The sequence below is a fragment of the Saccopteryx leptura genome, chromosome 3 (assembly GCF_036850995.1).
Source record: "Saccopteryx leptura isolate mSacLep1 chromosome 3, mSacLep1_pri_phased_curated, whole genome shotgun sequence".
Taxonomy (NCBI): domain Eukaryota; kingdom Metazoa; phylum Chordata; class Mammalia; order Chiroptera; family Emballonuridae; genus Saccopteryx; species Saccopteryx leptura.
The window spans coordinates 316,631,600-316,657,607 of record NC_089505.1 but is presented as its reverse complement, the minus strand read 5'-3'; the positions used below and the strand labels follow the sequence as shown (position 1 = coordinate 316,657,607).

The 26,008-nt window shown below is 42.7% G+C and overlaps 1 protein-coding gene across 7 annotated transcripts in view; it reads left to right on the top strand.

Moving 5' to 3' along the window:
* The window catches only part of FAM110B (family with sequence similarity 110 member B), a 162,949-nt gene that overhangs the window by 16,765 nt on the left and 120,176 nt on the right, over window positions 1-26,008 (top strand). For all 7 annotated transcript variants that reach the window (XM_066379011.1, XM_066379014.1, XM_066379009.1 and 4 more), the window contains exon 2: window positions 22,362-22,455. The gene's annotated coding sequence lies outside the window, so the exon portion shown is untranslated. The remainder of the gene's footprint in view (window positions 1-22,361; window positions 22,456-26,008) is intronic.

Genomic DNA, 26,008 nt, shown 5'->3' with positions numbered 1-26,008 from the left:
TCCTAATCTTAAAATTTTGTCAGGGTGGAAAGAAAACCATTTGAATAAAACCAATGACCCTGTGGTAGCACACCAATAAAGGGACATGTGAGTAGGGAGCCAGCATGCAGAGGATATCCCCGCACCTCTGCTGGTTTGTTCAGAAGCTTTGTCTTGGTCTCAGTATCTATCTCTTACTGCAAAGAATGGTTTAGTATTAGTTGGTCTAAAATTAAATTCATTAATGGTTCATATTCAACAACTTAATATATAGCAATTAATTTCTGAAATTTAGGAAATCCTGAAACTTTTTGGTTTTATTTATTTTTTCCAGCTTTATTGAGGTATAACTGACAAAAATTTACAACTGAAACTTTGTACCCTTTGACCGACATCTCTCCTTTTCTCCCACCTCCTAGTGTCTGGCAACCTTTTTACTCTCTGCTTCTGTGAGCTTGACTTTCTTAGATTCCACATATGAGTATGTGAGATTTTTCTGCAGCTATGGTAGAATGCTTAATAATATATTGATATTAAAATGCTTTCAAACATTTCCAGGACAAAATCATCTTGACTGTACTTTTGGAGATTTCCTGGATTTATGTAGTAGAGTGGCCTTCAGACTATGAGTTCTCAAAGATCTTTTTGGCTTTGTCCACTAGATACCTGTCTAGCTGCATCCATAGAGGAGCAGATAATTATGTATTCAAATCAGGCTCTGAACTTTAGTTGAAAGTTACTGGCTGAGCTCTTAATCTAAGAGATGTGTTTGTTATGGAAGTTTTTTTTCTCAAGAGTTTATTTTTTCAAGAGTTTACGTTGCTTATTGACTGCTTTGGTTCCCTCAACATTTTTTTTAATTTTAATTTTTTTATTTTGAAATTAAATTTAATGGTGTGACATTGATCAGTAAGATCAATAAGAGTACATAGATTGCAGGTGAATATCTCTATAGCAATTGAACTGTTGATTGCATTGTGTACCCATCACCCAAAGTCATTGTTTTCCATCTCTGTATATTTGTCCCTCTTTACTTCCCTATCCCCTACTCCTTCCCCCTGGTAACCACTTCATTTTTATCTATGTCCATGAGCTCAGTTTTATATCCTACCTATGTGTGAAATCATATAGTTCTTAGCTTTTTCTGATTTACTTCTTTCACTTAGTATAATGTTTTCAAGGTCCATCCATGTTGTCATAAATAACAATGCCATCATTTCTTATGACTATCATTCCATTGTATATATGTACCACATCTTCTTTAGCCAGCCCTCTATCACTTTTGTTGTTTCCATGTCTTGAAAACATTGGTATGCAAAGACACATGCACTCCCATGTTCATCACAGCATTATTCATGGTGGGCAAGACATGGTTCCTTCAACTTTGGTTTTTCAAGTATGTAGTAGTGGCTCTGGACAACATTTAGGTAGAAGGTTTAATAACAGAACCCTCTCAGAATCACCTTTCTGCCTGAGCAGCCCCCTCATCTATCCTGAGCTCCACTTGGGTTGGAGGGTATTCCAGAGGTGCCACACGCCCGTCTCTTCCAGAGTTTTGGTGGAGATGTGTGTAACTTGCATTGTTATTTCCTGATGTGATCTACACTTCACACATTTTTTAAAAATTGTCCATACTGACTGTGGTAGTGCAGTGGATAAAGCATCGACCTGGAATGCTGAGGTTGCAGGTTGAAACCCTAGGCTTGCTCAGTTAAGGCACATATGGGAGTTGATGGTTTTTTTCTCCTCGCCTTTTTTCTCTCTTTCTTTTCTCATTCTAAAACTGAATAAATAAAAATATTTTAAAAAAATTGGTCATAAACATGCAAGACAAATAATTTGATTATTTGAAAAATATAAACAATAAACTGTAGGTAAAATTGAAATGCAACTATAGTAACTTAGTAGGGAATTATGGCTGGTTTCTTTTTTATTGTGAACATTTTTTTATGCTTAGATTTTCTCTAGGTGCAGAAATTTTATTTTGTTTCCCTCTAATTTTATTTTATTTTTTGAGGGTATTTCACATCTTGTGAAAGAAGGCAGGGTGTAAAGTTAAACTAGAGGTTTTTTAATGTCATTATTGGCCTGTGAGTTGGTTGTTTAAACTCTTTACTCTGGGAAGGTAGGAATTATATATTTGATCTTTTAAATTTTATTTAGGTATTTTTTGTAAATGAGAAAAATATTGAGAAGTCATATTTTTTCCATTAAAATGATAAGTTTAATAAATTCTATGGAAAAAAGTAAGTAAACAATTATTTCTTGCATAGAAAATCTCAAAGAGAAATTTGGTTATGTTTGTTGGTCACACACAGGGCACGGTCTGAGTGTTTGGTTGGTCGCAGCATGTGTGGGGTAGGTTTCTGTGCCTGTGTGGAGCTGCTGGAGGTCACGTGGGGTCATGCCATGTCTTTCTCAGAAAAACGTGCAGGGTTGATGCTACTATGGTGCAGCTTCACTAATGAGAACATCAGTGCCAAGAGGTCGATGGGATCTTTAGGTCATGCGGGGAATGGAAGGAAGAGCACGCACTCATTGAACTCGGGCTGCAAGCGGCCTTGACTGTGGACAAAATGGGTCCCCCTGCCCTTCCCAGTCTGGTCTTCCCTGTTTGTGAGGTAGTGGCAGAGAGGAGTGACATGCCCACGTTTGCCTTCCCTGGAGGTGCCCTTCCTTCTGCTGGGGCTGTGCCCAGAGGCCCTGAATTTCACTCTGCCCAGCCTGGGGCAGGGGTGGATTGTTGATAGTGTTTGGATGGGTTCTCCTGGAGGATCTCCCGTCCTGAAGGTTGTGTTGGGAATTAGATAGTATGCTCTCCCTGGAACTGAGGCTAGCTGGGCATTACTTCCCAATGAAGATTGCTCTAAATACTGCAAGAGATGGCAAATACCTAATGTAACAGAATATTTACCGAAATATATCAAAGATGGAATATAACAGCAAGACATGCCAAGGCAGCATAAGAGTATCAAGGACTAGAGTTTGGGATGTGCCCAGTGGCTGTCCTTAGCTCCACACTAGACACTTGTGAGGGGAGGGTATGAAGGGGAGGTTGGCACTGTCCTGTCTGAGGCAACTCACTCAGCCTGGCACACACCTGGGCTCAGGAAATAGTAGTTGACCATATTGGAAAGGCCGTCGTGGGTGTTCTGCAGATTGCTGAACGAAGACCCATGAGGGGAAGCACTTTTTAACTTAATGAAGGTCAGAGATGATCCAGGCCAGGATAGGCTGCCATACAAAGTGGACTCTCTTATTGAGATGGAAGGGCACGACCAGGAGAGGCTGGAGAGTTGGCTTTCTGTTCCATGTGCTGAGTTCAATCCATGACAGCCATTGCTCTCACCATGCCTAGCGTCACCTTCTTTCTTTGGATTTATTTATTTATGCCTTAGAGCTCTGAGTTTGGGCCTGGCTGGTTGCTCAGTAAATGAAGTGTCAGCTCCGTAGAGGGATGTCCTGGGTTCAGTTCCCAGTCAGGCCACACAGGAGAAGTGGCCATTTGCTTCTCCCTCTCCCCCTCCCCATTTTCTTCCTCTTCTCCTCCCACAGTCATTTGCTCTGTTGGATCCAGCATGGCCCTGGGCACTGAGGATAGCTCTGTTGGAGTGCATCAGGCTCAGGTACTAAAAATAGCTCAGAAAAAACATCTCCAGGTTATTTTGACATTTAATTATGTTGCATACCCATCACCTTCTATCTGGTTTTCTCTGAACATATGTACCCTGATTTATTAATTGTCACCCCATTAAAATTAACAAAAATAATAGCTCAGTACTCTAGCATTAGTCCCAGATGGGGTTGCTGGGTGGATTTCTTTTGGGATGTTTGTGGAAGTCTACCTCCCTATCTCCCCTCCTCTCACCTTAAAAAAAATAAAATAAAATAAAGGTCAGAGTCTGCCCTATAGTAGACTTAATGGAATCTACTTCAGGGCATTCTCTCAGGAACACAGTGTTGGAAAATAAGGTCACCTCTCTTTAACACAGAAATAAACTGATAAACACTTGTAAGCACAGCTGGGGAGGAGTGAAGTAGCTGGTCTTCAGTTTTGAAATGTGTTTTTTCTGTGCTGGCAATGTGATGGGAACTTGTGCCTCCTGGGAATGGGGATTTTCTGTGCAGAAGGTCCTGGCTTCTCTGTGTGCAGAGTTATGCTTCTGCCTTCTCTTTCTCTGTGGCTTGGCAGAGGCCCCAGCAAAATGGGCACTATCAGGGCTGCCGTGCTGGAACAGTCATCAATTCTTCCGTGAAAGGCCCTTCATAATCACCTACTCCAGGGGTCCCGGTGAACCCGGTCAGCAAGCACACCTGGGATTCTGCAGCTTCCTGGGCCTCCCTTCCTTGAGTAGAAATTGGGGAACTGCTGAGAGCACCTGGAGGTGACAATGATACACAGGTGGCTTTAGGAGCCCCGAATCTGGGTTGGTGTTTCCCAACTTGTCCCCCCCAGAGCCTCCTGGAGGGCTGTTCATCACCAATGGCCCATAGGGTGGCCTGAGAATTTGCATTTGAATTTGCTCCCTGGTGATGTTAAACTGCTGATCTGGGTGCAGTCCTCAGTTTAGAGGTGCAGGGTGCTTAATTTGAGAGTTCCCAGACACAGTAAACCTTGCAGGGTCCTGGTTGGGAGGGAGGTAAGGAGGGTGGATGTCTTGTAGGGAAAATGTTGCCAAGTCAGAAAGGGTTATAAAAGTTTTCCCAGAAAAGTAGACCTGTGGTGTCATCGGTTTTTACTTTGTCATCAGGAATCTGAAGCGAAGTCCATGATTTTTAATGCTTGATAAGCGTGTTCACGCATATTTTTCCCTAACCATTTTGCATTTGTCTTTAGTCTGTGTAGATTTTCATATGTAAAATACTCTTAGTTCAGTTCTAAGGTTTTGAGGTACCACTTAGTAAATGTTTTAGACACTTGGAAGCAAAACTATTATCTTCATATTTTATTTTAAAATAAAAAATTATAATGGAACGAGTTTTGTAGCATATTCAGCTTTAATTAAAAAAGGAAGCCTGAGTGTGACCAGGTGGTAGTGCAGTGCGTAGAGCATCAGCCTGGGACACAGAGCACCCAGTGTTGAAGCCCGGAGGTTGCCAATTTGAGTGTGGGCTCACCAGCTTTAGGGCAGGGTTGCTGACTTGAGCATGGGATCATGGGCAGGACCCCATGGTCGCTAGCTTGAGCCCAAGGTCACTGCCTGAAGCAAGTAGTCACTGGCTTAGATGGAGCCCCCTGTTCATGGCACATATGGAATGGTAACTGATGAATAACTAAGGTGCCACAATGATGAATTGATGTTTTCCATCTCTCTCCCTTCCTGTCTGTCTGTTCTTGTCTGTCCCCCCTCCCCCCTCTTTCTCTCTCTTTCTGTTTTCCCCTCCTGAAGCCATGGCTAGATTGGAGCAAGTTGGCCATGGGCACTGAGAATGGCTCCGTGGCTTCTGCCTCAGGCACTAAGAGCTCAGTTGCTGAGCAGTGGAGCAGTGCTCCAGATGGGGAGAGCATGGCCCCCAGGGGCCTTGCCGGGTGCATCCTGGTTGGCCGCATGAGGGGGTTTGTTTCTCTGCTTCCCCCACCTCACTGAAGAAAGAAAAAGAAAAGAAAATGTACTTATTTTCTTCAGTTTAAAAAATATTTTTACAAAATAATATTCTTTCTTGGGGACTTACTTTTTTTTAATCTGATCAGTTTATGTTCTTTATTTTTTTCAGACAGCTTGGCTTTTTTGTTAGAGTAAATAAAATTGACATTCTTGGAATACTTTTATTTCAGCAAAAATTAATATAGATAGTATTAATTGAAATTAAGATTGTAGGAATATAGTGAGGATAATTTCTAAATTTAGTCTTAGGTCCTTAAGTAAAACAGCCCTTTGGTGAGCATTATACATTTGCATTATACAAATGATATATTATAGAATCATGTACCTGGAACTTATATAATATGTTACCCTAATAAATTTAATTTTTAAAAAATGCCCTTGATGAGCTGAAATATGTGTTTTAAAGAGATTTAGGTATTGCAATGAATCCTAGGGAAATTTGTATTCTATAATTAAAATAAGTCTTATTTGGCCCTGGCCGGTTGGCTCAGTGGTAAAACGTCAGACCAGCTTGTGGAAGTCCTGGGTTTGATTTCCTGTCAGGGCTCGTAGGAGAAGCACCCATCTGCTTGTCTACCCCATCCCCCCCCCCCTTTCTACCCCTCCCACAGCCATGACTCAAAAGGTTCAAGCAATTTGGCCCCAGGCGTTGAGGATGGCTCCAGGGCCTTGCCTCAGGTGCTGAAATAGCTCCATTCGGAACAACAGAGCAGCAGACCCAAATGGGCAGAGTATTGCCCCCTAGTGGGCTTGCCGGATGGATCCCAGTCAGGATGCATGTGGGAGTCTATCTGCCTCCCTGCCTCTCACTTAATAATGATAAAAAATAAAAATAAAGTCTTATTTAGAAACAAATTTAACTCTTGGAATATTGAACTATATCTTACTATATCATTTAACTCATTTTGTTTTTATGGCTTATATTTATGGTTATATAGTTGATCTGTTTCATCTGAATACATCACAACCCAGAAGCTAGGGTCTTTCAAACAGTTTATTTTTAATTTTTTTTTTTTTGAAATGAGTGGAGGTGAGATAGTGAGACAGACTCCTGCGTGCCCCCCAATCAGGATCTGGGGCTGATGCTTGAATCAACTGAGTTATTTTTAGTGCTTGAGGCTGCCATGCTCAGACCTACCTAGCTATCTATGCTCAGAGCCCTGGGCCACACTCGAACCAGATGAGCCACTGGCTATGGGAGGGGAAGCGGGAGAGAAGGGAAAGAGGGAGGGAGGGAGAAGCAGCTGGTTGCTTCCCCTGTGTGCCCTGACCTGGAATTGAACACAGAACATACATATGCCTGGCTGATGCTCTATCCACTGAGGCAACCAACCAGAGCCTCAAACAGATTTTAAATGTGAGAAACCACATGCCTCTTTGATGTGGCCAGAGGGAACTGGAACATGTATGTATTCTCTATGCCCCTTTGATGATATTTTAATATATGAAACAGGTACTTTTAGGTAAATTATTATACTGGGCAGAAAGATGGGAGCTGAGGTAAAATCTGTATTATCTCTTGTTGCATGAAAAGTGACCCCAAAACATAGTGGCTCAGAATGATGAGGGTTTCCCGTCTTCACATTTTTGTAGGAATTCTGCGTGACCCAGGAGGCCTTAGTTTAGGTGTTGCTGGGTTGCAGTTCCCTGGGGGATGGATGGTCCCTGGGGGAGTGGCATTTGAGGTGGCTTAGCCAGGTGATAGGTGAGTTGATGCTGACTGTCAGTGGGTGGAAGGTGCTCAGTTCATCCCACCTGGGCCCTTTCTTGGTGCTGTTTGAATTGTTCTTTGGTTTAGGCCACATTCTTGGCCAGGGAAACCTCCTGAAGGATGATCTTTCATAATGTCCCAGACTTGATTGCTACCCAACCTGACATATTCAGCATCTTCTAGTACCATCACATTGGGATTTAGGATTTCCACAAATTAATTTGGGGGAACACAAGCATTTAGTCCATTGCAATAATATTATTACTATTAGTAGTTGAAATGCAATTGATTATTTATTCGGTTTCAGATTCTAAATCAGTGGTGTTAAATGTATTGTCATTTAATACCGAACAACCCTGAGTAGAACTGAGTTTCAAAATAGGATAACATACTTGACTGCAAAACATATGCCTATACCTACTAAGCTATACAAATTAACTTGTTTAACCAATTTTTAAAATGATTAATCAATTTAATTTTTTTTTCTCTTTTTATTTATTTATTTATTTTTGTATTTTTCTGAAGCTAGAAACAGGGAGAGACAGTCAGACAGACTCCCGCATGCGCCCGACCGGGATCCACCCAGCATGCCCACCAGGGGCGATGCTCTGCCCACCAGGGGGCGATGCTCTGCCCCTCCGGGGCGTCGCTCTGCCGCAACCAGAGCCACTCTAGCGCCTGGGGCAGAGGCCAAGGAGCCATCCCCAGGGCCCGGGCCATCTTTGCTCCAATGGAGCCTTGGCTGCGGGAGGGGAAGAGAGAGACAGAGAGGAAGGAGGGAGGGGGTGGAGAAGCAAATGGGCGCTTCTCCTATGTGCCCTGGCCGGGAATCGAACCCGGGTCCCCCGCACGCCAGGCTGACGCTCTACCACTGAGCCAACTGGCCAGGGCCAATTTAATTTTTTTATGTCTTAGATTTACTACCTGCTTTTTTGTGCACATCACTTTGAGATGGAAATAAAAAGACGTCAAAGACTGTGTTTGTGAAACATATATTTTAGTTAGGGAAGTAAGGCTTACATAAACAGCTAAACAGCCAAAATAATTGCTGCATAAGATGCAATAATAAATGCTATGTTTTATGGGGTAAGTTATATTTTTTATCATGCAAGTTAGTATCACTATTAAGATAGCAAAGTTGCCTTAAATGTAATGGAGCCATTAATTTGATGTTCACTCATAATGTAAATTATTTCTGGCCAGTCATTTATATTGACATTAATTTCCCCAAAGCCCTAAGGATAGCATATAGCAGACATTAAATATGAAAAGTTCAGTCTCACTGAAACCTTACCCTCTCTTATCTCTCAGATGCACTGGGCGGCCTGGCTCCCAGACCCCACTGGCTCACTTGCTGGGGGCTGGCATGATGATTTCAGTGGTGCTCCAGCAGAAGGGAGCTCTGAACAGCATTCTGTGGAGCAGTTGATGCTGGTCCTTCTGGGTCTGGCTTTCATAAACACAGTGATTTACATTTAGCCTGTCTATTCAGCAGGGCCTCTCTGCTGAGACGCCCCGGCTCTACATTTTCTTCTGAAGGCTACGGCTTTCCTGTGACATGAGAATTAAGAAGTGCCCAGTAGACGCACGCTACAACACGGATGAACCCTTGAGGACATTATGCTGACTGAAATGAGCCACAGAAGGACAGATACTGAATAACCCCATTTAAATGATGCACTTAGAGTAGTCAAATTCATAGAGACATAAAGTAGAATGTCAGTTACTAGGGGCTGCGGGAAGAGGAGGCTGTTAATGTTTAATGGCTCCAGAATTTTAGTTTTGCAAGGTGATAAGCGTTCTGGATGTGGCTGGTAGTGATGGTCGGACAGCAGTATGAAAGTACTTAATGTCACTGAACTGCAGACTTAAAAATGACTAAGATGGTAAAGTTTGTGTTATACATATTTACCACAATAAAAAAAATGCAGTAATATAAAACATGACGTCTTAATAAAGCTTGTGTTTAACTTAAAAAAAAGTGCCCAGTAGATTGTATTACATTTTAGAAACATTATGCTTAGTTTTGTAAGATAGCAGAAAATACCAGTGTTGATGCTGGCATTGTTCTACACTTGCTTATTAATGAATTAGCTTTTTAAGAGAAAGATGAAAGTAGAGATTGTTTGGCTTGAAATCATTGCCACCTGCTCTGAAAGCACTTGAAGGGGACTCCAGTTGTTATTCTTACCTAGCCAAGAAAACCCCAGACCTCAGTGTTAAACAGAGACCATCTCTCAAAGACCAGAGTGCACTATCAGGAAGTTGTGCCCGTGTACTTGGTGAGCATGAGGAGTTGAATGTATCTTCAGTCAGCTTAAGGGACACTAAAAGTCCTGTAGTCCAACACTGGGTGGATTGTGGTGGCTAATTTTTTAACCCTTTCCTAAAAAAGGCTACTTGAGCCTCATTAACATTCTGCCTTATTTAGTATTTGGAGATGCCTAGAGGGAAGAGAAATCAAAAGTTTATAGTCAGAGCAGAAAACAGAATTTTGTTGATATGATATTATACGGTTATTTAAATTAATTTCAATTTTTACTGTTCAAGGAATATAATACCCAATTTAATAGGTAGTCATTTAAAAATTATAATTTATAAAAGTAGAGTTATCATATGATCCAGCAACTCTACTTCTGGGTCTATCTTCAAATGGCTTGAAAGCAGGATTTGAAGAGCTACGTGCACCCCCATGTTCCCAGCAGCATTATTCACAATAGCTAAGACGTGAGAGCAACTCACAGGTCAATCAATGGATGAATGAAAGAACGAAACATGGTATATACATGTAATGTATTAGTCAACCTATAAAAGGAGGGAAACACACATGCTACAACATGGATGAAACTTGAGGACATTATGCTAAGTAATTTTATTAACCTTTTTGAAATGAGATGCTTTTCCAGCTACTGATTCACAAGTATTAAAACCCTGGAAAATGACATTATTAGTAATTGGATCATGAGTAGTTAATAACGTGCTAGGTTTAACAATATATATTTGTATACCAAACCACTTGTCAGAGTGTGATTTTTTTTTAAATGTTATAAATGAACATTTGAGATGTGCAATACCTTTTCTTTTAAAGTGTTACTTGGAACTAGGCATATTTATCCTTAAAAGGACTTTGTGACATTGATATGATAGTAAGCAATTTACAGGTGTATCCACTATGACATTTTCCAGAAACTTCTGTCTTGGGCGTAACACCTCTTTGATTCTGTGGGTTTTCTAAGTGTTTTTGTTTATAGAGAATCAATGAACGAAAGTGATGGGATATATCTGAGTGAATTTAATGAAACTTTTCACTGTGCTTTTTTCTTTTTTATAAAGCCTAGAGAAATACAGGAATCTGTTTCAACTCAATCCAAATAAATTATTAGGATACATAAAAGGCCTCTTTTTAAGGTGTCTTCACAGCACGTGAGAAGCATTAGTGAGGTGAGTTAGTCTTTTTACTTTGAACCTCAAGAAGATGTCTCTAGCTTCATAATCCTGCCTTTTTGGAAGGTAAAAGGAATTTCCTAGAATGTTTAGAATCAGTAATTTATAACCAGGTGACTCCGTAACTCCTATTTGCCTGGCAGTTTTACACATTTTTGTTGAAACACCTTACTTCAAAGTAGGTATTTGCATTTGTTGATGAAAAAGCAGGCAGGAAGAGGCTGTGAGGATTGGCCAGCACTGTCTGCCCTGTACCCGCTACCTTGGCATTGAGCCTCAGACTGACCCTCTGAGGTAAGGACTCCGATTACCTTCATTTCACAGACCAGGCAACCTAGGCTTTAAGAGGTTAAGATACTCAAGGTCACATAGTGAAGGCAAGACATGGAAGCAGGATTTGAACCCTGCTGACATCAGAATGCCCACGAGTGTCCATTAGGGAATCATTTTGGTCCCAGTACTGTGTCCCAACTTCAGGCTGCCTGGGTTCTTCAGAGAGTTGCTCCTCTCATTCTTCTGTAGCCTCAAAATGACAACACTTGCCTAGGCCTACTCTATATGTCCTGTATTACCCAAATTGGTATGCTGCTGATGGGTATAGGATCAGACAGAGTGTACAGAACAGGGCTATCTTGGAATCCCTGACTCATTCAGAAAGATCTATGAAGTGTCACCTCCTGGGCTAAGTCGTAGGGATTAAAATGACCAGGCAGGGTTAATGGTTTATCAGGGAGCTAAAGCCATAACTGATCTTTATATCTGGGCTAATTTTTTCATGGAGATGAGTGAGGTGCCGTGGATGTGAAGACGGGGAATGCTGAAAGCGTGATGGGGTCAAAGGAATGCTTCTGAAAGTACGGGTTTTCGAAGCTATGCGAAGGATGAGTGGGGCTGAAGCCTCCAGACACACATCAGGAGGTGTGGGGTGTTTCAGACAGTGAATGGCTTGTGCACAGTATGAAGGCCAGAAAAAGCATGGCCCCGAGTGTGTTCTGTAGTAGTTCAGAATTGCTGAGCACAGTGTGTGAGGCAAAGTGGCAGAAAAGGCTGCATTGAGGGGCCCTGCCTGAGTGTGTTTGATCCTGTGGGAGATGCAGAGCCACTGGAAGAATGTGAAGATTGTAGGCATGCGGCAGGTGTGGTGGGAGGGAATGGTCGTCCTGACGGCCTGAGAAAGATCGAGTTTGCTGCCCTGTGGAAAGCTGAAAATGGGGGCATGGGGAGACAGATTGTAAGGTGACGGTAATGACCCAGGTAGCTCGTTAGATGAAATATTAGTAATATAGTATGGCTGAATTCTTAGTTCGGTAAGCTTGCTGACAACAGGTCTCCCTGCCTTTTGAGGAAGTCGATTCAAATTTGAAATTGTTCAGTGCTGGTATGCTCTTATCATGAGCCATATTTACCTCTCCATGACTTGTGACACTCAGAATGATGTCTCTTCCTCCAAATGATACCCCTCGCACTCCCAGCATTTCCCCAGTTGATTTAAATATTTCTAGGTTCCCTTTTTTACCAATACATACCTCGGTTTGTTGAGATCTGATAGTACTCAACACTCTTTTCAGCTTGGATCATAGAGTAGATCCAAGGTAATTCCAGGTGCATACATCATCTGGGAGATTCAGCTGTGGGGGAGGGGCGGCAACACTACAGAAGATCCAGGCACCTAAGCTGGCCTTAGAAGGGGGCTTGACATGAGTACCTCCAGAGCATAATCACACATTACCTGTACCCCTACACGGTTGACCAATTTAGATCAGAGTAGCACTTGTGTGCGTTTGTGTTGGATTTGATCCTTGTGTTGGTTGAATCTGTAATTTAACTCATATTTATGCCATAGCTAAGAGTTGAGTGACCAACTCAAACTTGTAGGGTTTTTTTTAAATTAATTAATCTATAACTTCTACTGTGGGAGTCCATTACTTACATTTTTTGGATCTTGGTGACTTTTTTCATCTAGTGTAGGGAGCAATACCAGGAAGTCCCTCAAGAAATATTTGTTGAATGAATGCAGTTGGTTTTCTTACCTGTATTTTACAGTAACACTATAAAATTGTTCTATCATCTTACATTTAGAAACATGATTCTATTACAGAACATTTTAGCCATTTTTAAGCTTGTATCAGCTATAACATTGATAAGTCTATCGTATATCTTTATTTATCGATATATTATAAGTAAGTATATTTATTAGACTAGGATAAACTCTACTGGATGCCTAAGGGGTGTTTCCCAATTAATGTATCAAAGGATTTTTAAAAATAGTTTTAGAGTTGATTTCAATTTTACCGATTTTAATATTATTTAGTAAATTTCATATATATGTACAATCATGTACCGATTACCACCATCGTGATGTAGAACATTTCCATCTGTATGCCTCTTGACAGTGTATCCCTTCCCCACATCCTGACCTTTGGCAACAATTGATCTGCTTTCTATTGCTATAGTTTTGCTTTCTCAAAAATTTCATATAAATGGATAACATTTAGTCTTTTGCGTTTTCTTCTTCTTCTTTTTTTTTTTTTGCATTTTTCTGAAGCTGGAAACAGGGAGAGACAGTCAGACAGACTCCCGCATGCGCCCGACCGGGATCCACCCGGCACGCCCACCATGGGGCGACGCTCTGCCCACCAGGGGGCGATGCTCTGCCCCTCCGGGGCGTCGCTCTGCCGCAACCAGAGCCACTCTAGCGCCTGAGGCAGAGGCCACAGAGCCATCCCCAGCGCCCGGGCCATCTTTGCTCCAATGGAGCCTTGGCTGCGGGAGGGGAAGAGAGAGACAGAGAGGAAGGCGCGGTGGAGGGGTGGAGAAGCAAATGGGCGCTTCTCCTGTGTGCCCTGGCCGGGAATCGAACCCGGGTCCTCTGCACGCTAGGCCGATGCTCTACCGCTGGTGTTTTCTTCTTTCACATAGTATAATGTTTTTGAGATTTATGTACATTGTATGCCTCAGTAATTCTTTCCTTTTCATTACTAAGTAGTATCCCCCTGTGTGATGTGCTATGATTTGTTTATCCATTCATCAGTTGATGGACATTTGAGTTCTTTCAAGTTATGGGCTACTAAGAATAAGGGTCCTATGAACATTTTTGTATAAGACTTTCTGTGGAATTTGTTTTCAGTTTTTCTTGAGTAAACACCTAGGAGTGGAATTGTTGGGTCATATGGTAAGTGTATGTTTAACTTGATAAGAAACTGCCAAATTATTTGTCAAAGTCCCTGTAACATTTTGAATTTTCCATTAGTATTGTATAAGAATCTCAGTTGCTCCATATACTTGTGAATTCTTGATATTTTCTTGTAAACTCCTGATATTTCCACTCTTTTAAATTTAGCTTTTTGTTTGTTTGTTTGTTTTAAGGTGAGAGGGAGATAGTGACGCAGACTCCCACAAACTTTTTGACCGGAATCCACCTGACAACTCTATCTGGGCCACTGCTCGAGTACCCAGCTATTTTTAGTGCTTGAGGCTGATGTGCTCCAACAGAGCTATCCTCAGTGCCCAGAGCCATGCTTAAACCAGTTGAGCCACTGGCTGTGGGTGGGGAGGAGGGAGAGAAGCAGGAGAGGGAGGTAGGGAGAAGCAGGTGGTTGCTTTTTCTGTGTGCCCTGACTGGGAATTGAACCCGACGCTCTATCTACTGAGCCACCAGCCAGGACCTAAATTTAGCCTTTTTTGGTGAGTATATATGCTGGTGTCTCATTAAGGTATTATTTTGTGTTTCCCTACTGACTAATTATGTTGAAGAGCTCTTCTTGTGCTTACTTGGCATTTATTCATTTTCTTCATTTAAAGTGTGCTTACGGCTTGTCTTGTTTTTAATGGAGTTGTTTGGCACTGAGTTTTAATATCATGAATCAATTTATATGAAGAATATATAAATAAAGTATATTTTGCTGACATATTTTCAAGAAAGGAATCCCTTTCAATGGATATTTTTGTTTCTTGTGCCATTTTGTTCTTTTGGGCATGCAAAGAGGGGGTTCTTCTGCCATCTCTTGTCCTATTTTACTTTATCTACCTGGCTTCACAATATATACTCTTTTTTCTTTTTATTTTTTACAGTGACAAAGAGGGAGTCAGAGAGAGGGATAGATAGGGACCGACAGACAGGAACTGAGAGAGATGAGAATCATCAATCATCAGTTTTTCGTTGTGACACCTTAGTTGTTTATTGATTGCTTTCTCATATGTGCCTTGACTGTGGGCCTTCAGCAGACTGAGTAACCCCTTGCTTGAGCCAGCGACCTTGGGTCCAAGCTGGTGAGCTTTTTTTTTTTTTTTTTTTGCTCAAGCCAGATGAGCCCGCGCTCAAGCTGGCGACCTCAGGGTCTCGAACCTGGGTCCTCTGCATCCCAGTCCAATGCTCTATCCACTGTGCCACTGCCTGGTCAGGCACAATATATACTCTTTTCTAAATCCGTCAACTCAAATTCTTTGAAAAAGCCACATGTGATTTTACTAACTACGCCCTTAAACACACAAGTGCATGTACACATTGGTCACTTGCAAACCTTAGTTCAGTTAGATGAAAGCCTCCTTAATTATCTCAGCCACCAATCTACAGTAGGCAAGGACATCCTCACATATGCATTGGTTTTCTTGCACCTAGCACTGTGTGGTGTAAATAACTGGGGAGTCAACAGATGGCTGTTGATGATCATAAACTGCTGACCTAGGTCACTTAAGTGCTTTTGAATGATCCGGAGTTTTAGAGAGTAAGAGTTCTGTCTAAACTGATGGATCTAATAGTACATTATCTTGAAATTCTTACTTTAAAAAACTGCTTATCTAAGCTTTGACTGCAGAATAACCACATTTTGCTTAATAGCTATCTATAAAATCTTACTTGAAACTGTACTATAGCAAAGCTATGATTATGATTTGACTATGAGTAAGAAAAAGGAAATTCTATTTTGAGAATAGAAGTATCTAGGTTAGACCACCTAAGAATATTTCAAAATTTATTGCCGATTTTTATGGGCAGTCACTGTTTAATCTGGCTTTATCAGTAGAGCAAAAGGCAGAGTATGTTTGTGAACATTCATAATGTTTTGTATTAACATAAGACTTTATGTTGATGCATCAAGTGGTTTCATGCTGTGTAGAAAAATAGATGTTTAGAAAAATAGATGAAATTGTAAGCTTGTGAGGTTACTTATAGAAATTAAAAATGGGTTATGATCTGATGATCTGACAGAGCACTGGATTGGCACCTGGGAAATCTGAGACCTAGGGCCAGTTTTGCCGTGTAACTTTTGAGCGGTTGCTGGACCACTCTTGGCTTTTATGTCCCCAACTGTGATATGAATCGATTGGAGCAGTTGACTATACAATCCCTCAGCTTCAAAACTAGGGCTATGAATCATTTTTATCAGGTTGGTTTTGATATCACATGGCAACTTCGAAGATAAATCCAGTTCCTAAATTCTTCATGTGATAATATTCCCCATCCTAGTCATAATTGTGTGACTCTTCTATCTGTGAATCATGAGAGTAGGAGTTCAGCTCTGTTATTTTCTCTCTTCAAAAATGTGAGAAGGAAAAAGGCAAAAATAATGATAAATATGGAAAGAAAATTTTGATAACATTTTAAGACAAAACAAAAAATACTGGTTGCAAAGTAGTAAAATAGAAAACATTTTAATTTTGTTATTAAGGGTCATAATCAATTTAAATAAGGCCTAAACTTATTTTGGATTAATATTTCTTTAATGTCCTATTAAATGTATATGACTTTATTCATTTGAATTCCCGGTATCCCACACATTTCAGCAAATTTTTTTTTTTTAAGATGAGAGGAGGAGAAATAGGCAGATTCCCACATGCACCCCAACTGGGATCCACCTGGCAACCCCATCTTGGGCTGATGCTTGAGTACCATGCTATTTTTATTACCTGAGGCTGATGGGCTCCAATGGAGCTATCCTCACTGCCCGGGGCCACACTTGGACCAGATGAGCGCTGGCTGTGAGAGGGAAAGAGAGAGAAGAAGGGGTGGGGGGTGGGGAGAAAAGCATATGGTTGCTTTTCTAATGTTCCCTGACTGGAAATTGAACCCAGGACATTCATATGCCAGGCCAGTGCTCTATCCACTAAGCTGCTAGCCAGGAGCAAAATAAAATCTTAAATTTCAGGTAGTAAGCAATCAAAAAGAACCATAAACTTGGAGTTTATATTTCTATTTTAATCCAGTACTAATTTTATTTTTTGTTCTTGTTGAACAATTCTAGGTGATGGAACAGGTGAAAATAGATTGTTTTGAACATTTTAAATGTGAGAGGGGGAAATATTACTTTTAGTTGTTATTTAAATAGACATTTTCAGGCTACCTTTAATTTAATTTTTTTATGAAGCTAAATAAAATCTAGGTTAAAATTTGTAAGCTTGAACTTAAGGTCAAGATGGAGGCATAGGTAAACATGGTACTTGCATCCTCCCACAACCACATCAAAATTATAACTAAACTACAGAATAGTCATCATTCAGAACCATCTGAAATTGAGCTGAATGGAAATCCGACAACTAGGGGATTAAGGAAGAAGCCACGTGAAGACTGGTAGGAGAGGAGTGATGTGGAGCAGGCTCATCTCACTCCCATGGTGGCAGATAAGAATCGGAAGGCGTATCTCGGCGGCAGAGGTCCTCCCTGAGGAGGAGGAGTCCCAGCCTCACAACAGGTCCCCTCAGCCCTAGATTTCAGGAAGAAAAGTCCCCATAACTGCTGGCTGTAAAGACCAGGGGAATTGAGGCTGCGTGAGACAGAAGGCTGCTGGAGTCCAAGGCAGTTCCTCTTAAAGGGCCTGCACTTATTCGAACTTACTCAGACTTAGTCCCTCTGAACTCCAGCACTGAGGCTGCAGCGCACAAGGCACCAGGGACATACATATGAAGAGGAAGTAAATTTTATGGCATCAGGGTAAGACTGGGGGGAGTGAACTTTCTGCTAGACAGAAGTGCTGGCAGAAGCCATTGTTCCTATTCTGAGCCCTCCCTGCACAGAGCCAACAAGCGGGCGGCATATCTGAATCTCCATCAATCTGGCTAATAATGTTTGCCCCACCCTGGTGATTCCCTGCCCCACCAACTTACAGGCCCACCCAAGCCAATGCCAGTAGCTTTTCCATACAAATGGCTTGTCTCTGCCTTGGCTCATGCTTTAGCCTAATTTAAAATCTCTCACACAAGCAGCATCTGGCCTTGCTTGGTGTGCCCCATACCTTATGCTAAGTGGCCCCAGGCCTAGCATTGGCAGCAACTGGCCATGATTCACAACCTCGCCTTGCCTGGGTACCTCAAAGCCCAGCAAAGCTAGCAGCCATCTGCACATCACTTTGCTTTCTAGCTCATGTTGCTGGTCCCAGGAAGAATATAGGCAGCAGCTGACCTTGGCCTGCTTCTCCTGGGAGTCCCTAGAGCCAGTGCACCTGGAAGATAGCTTCAGACTACATCAAAGCACCACCCAGCCAACCACCCCCACAAACAACACTCTCAGGAGGCAGACTCAGTGAGCACCTGAGCCCTGCTGAAGTAAGTCCTGCTCCATGGGGTAGGCCCCTGCACAACTGATCCATGATGGCAGCCAATTCTTGCAGAATATCAGTTGGGGGTAAATCCTTCTCATTAACATACCAACAGCAATGATGCTCAACTACAACAGGAGGTTGTACACAGCCCACACGGGGTTAGAGGGGGTGCACCTGGAGTGCCCAACTTGGGTGATTGGGGAGGCAGTGCCACTGGAACCTATAGGACACCTACTATATAGGGCCACTCTACCAAGTCCAGGAGATCTGATACATAGAAATAAACACAAGGAGGCTGCCAAATGAGGAGACAAACATGTCCCAAATGAATGAACAAAACAAAACTCCAGAAAAAGAACTAAACAAAATGGAGACAAGTGAAAACTGCTAAATACAGAGTTTAAAACAGTTATTATAAGGATGCTCAAGGAACTTAGAATCTCAACAGCAAAAAAAAAAAAAAAAAAAAAGGACAAGGAAACCATAAAATAAAAATAGTTGGAAATGAAGGATATAGAAAATGAAATGGAGAATAATTGACCAGGAATCAACAGTAGAGTAGATGAAGCAAAGAATCATATCAGTGATTTAGAATATAAGGAAGCAGAAAACACCCAATTGGAACATCAAAAAGAAAAATAGTACAAAGGAATGAAAATAGTGTAAGGAGTCCCTATGCCAGAAGGAGAAGAGATAGAGCAAGAAATTGAAATCCTATTTGAAAAAATAATGGCAGAAAACTTCCCTTACCTGGTAAAGGAAATACACTACAAGTCCAGGAAGCACAGAGTCCCAAAGATGAACCCAAAGAGGTCCACACCAAGACAGCATTATAATTAAAATGCAAAAGGTTCAAGGCAAACAATCTTAAAAGCAGCAATAGAAAAGCAGTTAGTTAAAATAAAGGAACTCCCATGAAACTGTCAGCTGATTTCTTAATGGAAACTTTTTAGGGATTGGCAAGAAATATTCAAAGTAATGAAAAGTGAGGAACTACAACTAAGATTACTGTACCCTGCAAAGCTATCATTTAGAATCAAAGGACATATAAGGAGCTTCCCAGACAAGGGAAAGCTAAAGGAGTTCTTTACCAAACCCGTATTATATGAAATGTTAAATGGTCTTCTTTAAAAATAAGAAAAAAAAAAGATAAAAAATATGAACAATAAAATGACAGTAAATACATATCAATCAACAATTGAATCTAAGAAACAAAATAGGCCCTGGTTGGTCGGCTCAGTGGTAGAGGGTTGACCCAGCATGTGGATGTCCTGGGTTTGATTCCTGGGCAGGGCTCACAGGAGGAGTGCCCATCTGCTTCTCTATCCTTACCTCCTCCCTTCTACCTTTCACTTCCCCTCCCACAACCAAGGCTCCATTGGAGCAAAGTTGGCCTGGGCGCTGAGGATGGCTCCATGGCCTCTGCCTCAGGCACTAGAATGGCTCTGGTTGTGGTAGAGCAACATCCCAGTGGGGCAGAGAATCGCCTCCCAGTGGGCATGCCAAGTGGACCCCGGTTGGGCACATGTGGGAGTCTCTCAACCTCCCTGCTTCTCACTTAAGAAAAAGACACACACAAAAAAGGAAAGAAACAAACAAAATAAACAAATAGAACAGAAACAGACTCAAAGATACAGAGAACATTTTGATGGTTGCCAGCTAGGAGGATTGTTAGGGAGTGGTGAAGGGGGTGAAGGAAACAAGAAGTACAAATCGGTTGTTACAGAATAGTCATGGGGATGTAAAGTACAGCATAGAGAATACAGTCCATAATATATATATTTTTTATTCAGTGAGAGGAAGGAAGGCAGAGACAGACTCCCACATACACCCTGACTGGTATCTACCCGGAATGCCCACTAGGGTACGATTCTCTGCCCACTGGGCGTTGCTTCATTGCTCAGCAACTGAGCTCTTCTTAGCGTCTGAAGCGGAGGCCATGGAGCCATCCTCAGTGCCTGGGGCCAGTTTGCTCCAGCTGAGCCATGGCTGCAGGAGGGTAAGAGAGAGAGAGAGAAGCAAGAGGGAGAGGGGTGGAGAAGCAGATGAGCATTTTTCCTGGGTGCCCTGACCAGGAATTGAACCTGGGACATTCACATAGCAGGCTGATGCTCCACCACTGAGCCAACTGGCCAGGGCCAATAATATTCTAATAACTATGTATGGTGTCAGATTCGTACAACATTAATCAGGATGATCACTTAGTAAGTTACATAACGTCTGCTCACTGGGGTGTACACCTGGAACTAATATAATATCGTATGTCAATTGTAATTGGAAAATAAAATATGGCTTAGGCCCTGGCAGAGTGGGTCAGTGGATAAAGCATCATCCCAGTGTACCAAGGTTGTAAGTTTGATCCCTGGGCAGCCATATATGAGAAGCAATCAATGAGTGCACAACTAAATGAAACAACTCAGTGGAAACTTTTTAAAAAGAAAATGACTTAAGTTAAAAAATCACACAAAAAAAGAGATTTGCAGGCTAACAAACTTCTGGCAAATCATTCACTATCCAGATCTCCAGAAAGGAGATATTATTAATGGTTGAGAAGCTGGCTTCAACCTTAATGAAATGTTCTTAGCCATCATCTGTTGAAGTCCCAAGTGCCTCCTTAGAACATTTTACTATTGATTACTTCTATAACCATGCAGAATACATAGTAAATCTCAATACTACAGATACCTGTTCTAGTCAGTGCTTTGTGTTGTCTGCGAGCCCCCAGTTTCACATAACAAAGATGTAGTTGTTTGGATCGGTGGCATACGCCGAAAGCAGATGCTTGTGGAGAGGACAGTGTTCCTTGTGGTATTTTCATTTGAATTGTCAGATTTACAGATAACAATTACATTTGTGATTCATTCAAGTTAGTCCCCAACACATATGTGTGAGGAGGTACTTGGATGAAAAAGCATTTAGGGGTCAGACACCTAAGAGACATGCCATTTTTCAGAAAGCCTCAGTTTCTTTCTTCCTTTGTAAAATGGGGTCACGTTATTTCTGGGTCTGAGTAATTGCCCAGTCCATGTGAATTGTTTCCTTCCTAAAAAATGAATTACTGTATACTCAGCATTTGGGGCAGCATTGCCTCCAATGTCTGTCCCTGCTCCAGGGAAAAGAAGCCCCAGAACAACTGGGCCTGTGTTTGTGAGCTCATGATGGAACTGGAACTGCATTTGGAGGATGAGATGAAGTGCTGCTTTGTGTATTTTATTCCGCTGCAAACATGAACAGAACTTCTGAAATATAAGACACCTGTTTTCCTCCCCAGTTTGCAGTTGTTTGTGAGAAGGCTAAATCGTTTCCTGCAGGATGTCACGAACGAATTGTGTTGGGGATGTCGTGTTGGGCATGGTGCAAAGCCACGTGGGGGTCTCCAGGCTAATGGCACTACACAGGCTCTTACACAGGCTCCTTCAGTTTGTTTTCCATTAAAGGCGCACGTCTGTCATACAGTTGATTTGTTTTTCTAGAACCAGATTAGAGTTTGCTAGAGCAGCTATGTTAGAAAGAAGATTTGGACCCAATCTTTTCCCAGGTATATGAGGAAATGTATTGTCTTCATTAGTCAGTGAAAATTAGTTACTTTTTAATGCCTCTTTAAACATTGATCACTTTTTTTTTTTTTTTTTTTTTTTTTTTTTCTTTCATTTTTCTGAAGCTGGAAACGGGGAGAGACAGTCAGACAGACTCCCGCATGCGCCCGACCGGGATCCACCCGGCACGCCCACCATGGGGCGACGCTCTGCCCACCAGGGGGCGATGCTCTGCCCATCCTGGGCGTCGCCATATTGCGACCAGAGCCACTCTAGCGCCTGGGGCAGAGGCCAAGGAGCCATCCCCAGCGCCCGGGCCATCTTTGCTCCAATGGAGCCTTGGCTGCGGGAGGGGAAGAGAGAGACAGAGAGGAAAGTGCGGCGGAGGGGTGGAGAAGCAAATGGGCGCTTCTCCTGTGTGCCCTGGCCGGGAATCGAACCCGGGTCCTCCGCACGCTAGGCCGACGCTCTACCGCTGAGCCAACCGGCCAGGGCTAAACATTGATCACTTTTATTCTCCAGAATAATTTGTATTCCATCTCCTTTTCTTTAGAAATCTCCATTTGGACATCTGGAGCACCTATCCTGTTCTGAGTCTTGAATTGAAAATTAGCAACACTCTCTAAGACCCAAAAGGGAAACAAAAGGTAATTACATGTTAAAAATATCAAATTCATGTATAACTCTGATGAGCATAAATACAACTTTTTATTCACTGAGCAGAATTGAGGTATTCCCCTCCCTTATTTTCTCCACCATTTTTTATTTCCTGTCTCTCCCTCCCTCCTCCTCCTGCCTCTATTCTTTTCCCTTCTTCCTCTCTCTGCTCCTCCCTCCTTTTCCTACCTCCATTCTTTTCCCTCTTCTCTGTCAGCTTTCTCTTCTCCACTCCTCCCTCACTCACTCTTAACCTCCTCCCTCTCTCCCATCCTCCCTCGCTCCCCTCCTCCCTTCCTCCTTCCCTTTCCCTTCTTCCCTCCTTGTCTTCATTCAGCAGACATTTGTGGAGTCATTCCCATGCTGGTCACTGTTCTGGGCACACACACTTCATCATAGTCCCTCACGCCCTGGCAGGAAGTAGGGGATTGGCAGAAGCCAGCTCTGTGAAAATGGCCACCCACCCACCTACCCACCCACTTCGCCTGCTGGCCTGGCTGAGAGGCTGGTCTCAGCTCTGGCTTCTCACTGTTCCACTGTCGCCTTGGCTCAGAGATGCATGCGTGTCTTCTGGCCCTCTTTGGTTTTGTTCATTTGTTTGTTTTGTTTTTTATTAATCATTGATTTTAGAGAGAGAGGAAGGGAGAAAGAGAGAGACAGAAACATCGATTTGTTCCTGTATGTGCCCTGACTGGGGATTGAACCTGTAATTCTGGCATATTAGGATGACCTCTAACCAACCGAGCTACCCCGGCCAGGGCCTGCTGGCGCTCCTTAAAGTTGGCCTGGGTGTTTGGTGGCAGTGGTTCTTTCTATGAATTCTGTGGATATTTAACCTCCCCAGTTTGGATCATCGGAATCTGAATCACTCATGGGGATAAGTAAAGCAGGAGCGGCATATTGCCCCCGACCTGTGAATTTGTCAGTATTCTCATGTTGCATGGAACCAGCGTATTTTTTCCAATCACTAACATAAGACATAGGTTACAAAACAATGAAATATTACAGATCTGTAATATAGAATGTGGCTATCAGTATTAAAGCCACTCAGAGATAATATTGGTTAGATTGAGGTATACATATGAATTATTTTTCTCTCTATATGTACACTAATATTGCTAATAATGGCGCTTAGACTGTAATAAGTGTCTTAACCCAGTGGGCGAAATGTCTGGGGTAAAAAAAAGGTGGTTTTTTAATTTCTGCTAAATATTATACCTTATTTCTTCCTTGTTCTTTCTGGCCTTTGCTGATTGAAATGGCGGTTTCTGCGAGGTGTCATTCTCATGTAACTTTGCTGGTGTTTTGTAGTCACTTTGTAGTCTAGCGGCCGCTTCCCTGCTACTGCATCGATAATGCGTCCATCATTCCAGTGTTCCGTAGAGAACTGGACTCGGGCGTTGAGCACCTTTATCCTGGGTGCTGGCTGGGAGTGGTGAACATCTCGCTAAGCAGAACCTCTCCTGTGGTACATCTACTCAGCACGGCTCTTGAGACATTAGTGTCCTTTCCTTGCAGTGTCTCTGTCAGTCCTCAGTTGACAGTCAGTCAGTGGAGAGCTAGCTCAGCTGTCTTCATCCTGCCCAGACAGCTTTGGTTCCCGCCTCCCTCCTGGAACGTGGGAGCATGGCTTATTTCTGAGACGTGGCTCCCTAGTGCCTTTTCCTTTAGCCTTTGTTAACCTCTTCACACACCCTCGGAGCTGCCCCCTGCCCCTCTTAGTGCTCCCCACTATATCCAGAAACAGTTTGCCATGATTCCGACAGCCTTTGTTCCACCGTTTACCTAGTTGTCTGTTTCCTCATGCTGGTAGGTACTGAGGGGGCCCCAGGCTTGTTTAGACCAGTGACTGAGAGCCTAGTGTGGCCAGGCACGTAGTGGGCCATAGTAACTAAGCAGCTGATGACCATTGAATGGACATGGGGCATCGGTCTAAACCAAGGCTCTTTATTCTGAGATGCCTTGTGCTCTGGTCAGAAACCTTGGCCGTTGGGTCATGTGCTCCTGGACCATTGAGCTGTGCCAGTGCTGAGACCGGACCTCGGTTCCCTTACTGTGAGCTGCTTCAAAGAAACTTGGGGGGGGGTTCCCAGCCAGATTTATGAGTTATCTTATAGATTGGGGGCATGCACCTCTGGCCAAGCTGGCCCTGGCCCCCCTTCCTGTCTGTTGTTGTAGGTCTTCTCATAAGTGGGACGGAGGATAGGCATAGAGAGCTAGACTCCTTGGGGTTGATGGATAAGAATGTGGCTTTGGCATTAGGAGGATCTGGTTCAGCGTCAGGACACTGCCACATTATAACATGTAGCTGTTGACTCTGTATGTCCCAGTTTTCTTCATCTGTCAGATCAGGATAATAATAGTACCCGTATCATAGGATTATTGAGAGCATTAAACAAGTGAGTTGCCATGTAGACTGGCACAATGGAAATGTTTAATACATATTATTAGCTATTGTTACTGTCATCATCTACAAAATGGAGATAATAATATCTACTTCTCGTGGTTACTGTAAGCATTCAATGAGGTGGCGTTTATAAAATACATCACGCTGGGCACGTAGTGTACTCATCAAGTGATGGCCCTCAATGATAATGGTGAAATGATAACAATATCAGCAAGTGTGTTCAGACTGCAGCCTTGAATGCTGGCTAATATCAAGAATGGCTGTTAGTTTAGTCTGTAGGCCAAAAGTACTATTTATTTACAATTTACACTTAAAACTTTTTTATTAGTTTATTAACTTGTCTGTCCTTTGCTCACAAAAATTAATTCATAAAAGTTTGGTTATAATTCACTATTGGGATGAATAGAAGAGTATGTAGTCCTATATAGTCTTTTTACTTTTATTAGTGTTGACTTTTTTTTTGTATTTTTTTGAATTTGGCAATGGGGAGGTAGTCAGACAGACTCCCCCATGCGCCCGACCGGGATCCACCCAGCATGCCCACCAGGGGGCGATGCTCTGCCCATCTGGGGTGTTGCTCTGTTGCAACCAGAGCTATTCCAGTGCCTGAGGCAGAGGCCATAGAGCCATCCTCAGCACCTGGGCCAACTTTGCTCCAATGGAGCCTTGGCTGCAGGAGGGGAAGAGAGAGACAGAGAGGAAGGAGAGGGGGAGGGGTGGAGAAGCAGATGGGCGCTTCTCCTGTGTGCCCTGGCTGGGAATCGAACCCGGGACTCCTGCACTCCAGGCCGACGCTCTACCACTGAGCCAACCGACCAGGGCCTAGTGTTGACTTTTTAAATGTAAAGGGCAGTATTTTCTTTGCTTATCATGATTATTTATTTATTTATTTTGTATTTTTATGAAGTAAGAAGTCGAGGGGAGGCAGACAGACAGACTCCTGCATGCACCTGACCAGGATCCATCCAGCATGCCCACAAAGGGGCGATGCTCGGCCTATCTGGGACATTACTCCATTGCAGTTGGAGCCATTCTAGTGCCTGAGGTGGAGGCCATGGAGCCATCCTCAGTGCCTGGGAGAACTTGGCTACAATGGAGCCTTGTCTGCAGGAGGGGGATAGAGAGACAGAGAGAAA